This window comes from Prunus avium, chromosome 7 (genome assembly GCF_965620075.1).
Source record: "Prunus avium chromosome 7, drPruAviu1.hap1.1, whole genome shotgun sequence".
Taxonomy (NCBI): domain Eukaryota; kingdom Viridiplantae; phylum Streptophyta; class Magnoliopsida; order Rosales; family Rosaceae; genus Prunus; species Prunus avium.
Window position 1 is genome coordinate 21,081,994 of NC_142290.1, and position 4,331 is coordinate 21,086,324.

A 4,331-nucleotide genomic window follows, 5' to 3' on the forward strand; every position below is an offset into this window, starting at 1 on the left:
TGGGATAAAGTCTCATATTGGAAAAACACACAATAATATTAAAGCTTATAACGACTTAAGTAATATACTTTAATTATTGCTGAGTCTAGTAGCATGGGCTTAGAACTAAGCAAGGCATTAAAGAGATTGATTGTTTGAACAAAGCTTTGTCAGATGAGGTGTGGTGCTCTTGAATCGTTCACTACGGTGAAGTTGAACAAAGCACGCCCTCCACCCTCGGGTAAGTAGGGCCACCCAACCGAAACGGGTGGGGGAACGCAAAACTCTAAAAATTTGATTGGGGTTGTTGGGTACTTGAAAATAAATAAATAAATAAATAAAAAAAATAGAAAAAAAAAACCTGGACCTCAACCACACAGATCAAGAGCCATTACACCTCAGTGTGCTGCCTGGCTTGGCCTCTCATCACACAATCACTTTTTGTCTCTTCCTTTCTCTCCCAACTTCCAAAACAACATATATATATATATATATATATATATATATATATATATATATATATAATGTTCTTTCATTTGTTGCAACTTAATAAATCAATAAATTGGTTCAGTTTCTAATTTTATTTATTTATAATTATTGGAGGAATTATACCTATGATGATAGAAGGCAGCGGAGATGATTTAGATGTACTTGCATTGAAGCACAAAGACAGCAAAGATTTCTTCAAGATAGGGTATTGACCCATTGTCCCACATCGACCAGTTGAAGGAAGGAGGAGAACTATGTATAAAAATATCAGTCCAAGGCATAAACAAGCATACCCTCTTCGGCCTTTTGGCTAAGATCAAGTGTAGTATCTGTTCTTATCAGTTTTATATCTGATACGTGGGCCAATGGCTCACATGATATTAAATTAATATCTTTAATTTTTTTTTTGGGTGAACATTAATATCTTTAATTTAAGGGGAGGGTCCAGTGCATTTGTGCCTGGCGCACCCCACCAAATCTAGTTGAAGCTTTTTAGAGCACTTCCACCCAAAAAGGCAAAGGCAAGGCAAAGGTAAGGCAAGGCACTATTCATATGAATAGTGGCAGCCCTTGCCTTTTTTGTTTCCACCCAAAAGAGCAAGTACAAAGGCAATTACTATTCATTTTAATTTATTTTTTAATTTTTATACTTAAACCATTAATTTTGATCAGCTTTTCAGATAAGATTTTCGATTGCCACGTGTCACTATTTATTATAAAATTCTCATCTAAAATTTCAGATAACATTTTCGAATTAAATTTTCGGATAAGATTTTCGGTTGCGACGTGTCCATATTTTGTTATAACATTCAGATCTCAAATTTCAGATAAGATTTTCGGATAAAAAAAGAAAAAAAAAAGAGAAAAACTTACCATCTCAACATTTGTATCCTTAGAAAAATCTCCGCAAAGTTCAAATGAGACCAAAATATCTCCAATCATCACCGTCGGCACTCTTTTTAGCTTTGCTTGAACTTATGCTACATGTGACTAGAAAATGCAATTCGATTATGTGGGAGTGACTAGTCAGGGCCATAAGCCACCAAAACAACCTATGAGAGAAAGATTTGATGTTTCGGACCTCAAATCTTTGAGAGGGAAAATTTTCTAATGTACCAATCAGACCAGTAAGTCACTAAAAAACCTATGAGAAATTGGCAACATCTCTAAATAAATTATGTGAATGATTATTTTCACTTGCTACAAGTGGCACCTTTTCTTGTATGGAGGTGGAGAGTACCGATGAAATGCTTATCTGTGAAGTACTCCTAGATATTTTCACGAAGAGAGAGATAGCGAGAGAGTTCTAACATCACTGAGGAGCTAACCTCGCATAATCCTCTATTATTAACAAACAAACAAAAATGAAAAAACAAAAAGAGTTATAACGACTAAACAAGGAAGAATGGAGGCAACAAGGCAAAACAAAGGAGAGAAGACATCAAATGCACATGGTCTGAGAATGGAGAAATGCTCTAGATTTATAGGGAAGAGAGGGTCTGATTTTGTTTTTGGTAGAAAATACAATCTTCCATAAAAATTTTGCACACAGGAAACGGGAGGTGTATGGAAATATAACTAAATGTGAGCTCAGCTTTCAATTTTTTTCCATATTTTAAAAAATGTTGTCACACATTAAAGGAAAGTGAAAACAATATATGATTTTAATTTTCAAATTACATATTTTTATAGAGTAATTGTTTTTATTGTCCCAAATCCAATTATCATAAGGTTGCCTTGTACACCGTATTTGCTATTTTGATTAGTAACTTTGAGGCATTCATGTTCTTAGGCTGGCATATAGTAACTATATTTAGTACTTCGACGTTCTAAAGGTCCACCAAAAACTGTAAAAATTGTAGCAGAGGGATCATCAGTTGAAGTTTTTGGATCTACCCGTTGGGTCCCAGTCTAACAACACCGATACTGTCCCTACTTTACCAACACTCCCCCTCACGTGTAACCCCTTTTAGTGGTTCACACGTGAAGATCCACACATCGGTAATTGAAACTCAGAGGTCGGCTCTCGTTGGACCCACTTGTTTTCAATGGAACTCAGAGGTCGGCTCTTTTTTTTCTTTTTTTTTTCTTTTTTCTTTAAGAGTCCGACTTGTTTCTCCTTCTTGGTGACAAGCTTCGTTAGCTTGTATGGAACCTGGCTCTGATACCAAGTTGAAGTTTTTGGATCTACCCGTTGGGTCCCACTCTAACGACACCGATACTGTCCCCACTTTACCACCTGCCCAATCCGTCAGGTGTGAGGTTTTACCACAAAAGGCCTCGATATTAGTTAGAGTGTGGTAATTCTATTTAAATCCATTTGTTTTCTTTCACCCCACCGATGTGGGATTCCAACATCGTCAAGAACTATCTATTTATTTGAACTGTAAAAACTTTAATGCAAGCTGGTAAGTAGGCCTGTCGAAATTTGGTTGTTGAACTTTGAAATTTGATGGCACATTGAACTCAATGAAGTCGAAAAAATTGCAGCAGAGGGATCTTCAAGAACTATTTATTTGAGAAGAGAATTTAACATCAATCCTTGATAACTCTAAAAAATACATGAACTTATGCTTTAACCATCAGATCTGCTCAAACATTTGAATGATATACAAATGAAATCCAGTACATGAATTATATTACACTTCAACACTTGGAATTGAAATGGGATTGTTTCTCAAGAATTGATGAGGTTAGAGATGTCGAATTGCAACTTGCTATTCCAAACTTCAAGAACTAACTCTGTATGCACATCCTCGTAAAATTCTTCAGAACAGAACTCAAACCTCCTCGTCAATGTGCTGAAAAGAGGGAAACAATATTAAACTAGAAAAATAATACTCATCAACTTATACTAAAATCGAATAAACACAATGAAATGTGAGAATCGTCGACTTGGGACTAAATACTCTGCCTAGGCATCGGAGTGTTTTTGATAATGATGCAAAAAGCTACAACATTCAGAAATCTCTAGACAAATCTACAAAATTCAAAATTTAGAAGGCTCTAAATACTCTGCCTAGGCATTTTTTTTAACTGAAGAAACTAGCTAGGAAAAATTGAATTATGCTATCATCAATATTAGTCCCACAAATCCATAAAGAATGTGACCATGCTGACCATTCCTATCGGTATAATTTAACAAAACCAAAACATGATCATATCACTAAAAACAGTCAATTCCTATATATCAATATATGGAGATGCAAAATACATTAAAGAAACCTATCAGAAACCCAGTTAACGTAAATCCTAGCCATCTAAAAACCCGTCTTAATGATTTCCTTTGTGTGATTTGGCTTGCAAGAAGAAGTATTTTGTTCAACAAGAGAGAGGGGGTGAAGAGAACGATGTACAAATATAAGGGTACATTTCTCTCGCATATTTTAGAGCAATAAGGGGTCTCCTTATTTTATAATCAAGGCAGAGGAGCATATGTGGAGTTGGGTTCCTGACATTCACTCTAAATTTTAACTTAGAATCTCATTTAGGAAGGAGCCCATTGGAGATGTTCTAATGAGATACCACATCAAAATTAGGTTGTTCGTTTTGTTTTCGTCTACTAACACATATGAAATGCATTCTTGTCAAATCGAAGCTTAAACAATCTCACACATATTTTTTTTTTGTTTATATCATTAGAACCGTAATTTGATCTTGCTAACTCAATTTAATTTTTTTCGTCAGATTTGCAGACACCAATGTGTTTCCTTAATATAGAAGTTGGAGATGGCAACATGTATATACTCACCTCTGCACTTCTCTGTGTTAACATCGTATCTCTACTATCTCAATAGAATTCGGTCACCTACCTCGTTTCCCTGTATTCAAAAGAAAAGAATGTGTATTATATTATTGTTATA

At 35.1% G+C, this 4,331-nt stretch overlaps 1 non-coding gene across 1 annotated transcript; it reads left to right on the forward strand.

Moving 5' to 3' along the window:
• The first annotated feature begins 757 nt into the window (after positions 1 to 757).
• Positions 758 to 946, forward strand: LOC148293104 (U2 spliceosomal RNA). Its single transcript, XR_015825988.1, has one exon. It is a non-coding gene; the product is annotated as a U2 spliceosomal RNA (small nuclear RNA).
• The last annotated feature ends 3,385 nt before the right edge of the window (positions 947 to 4,331 follow it).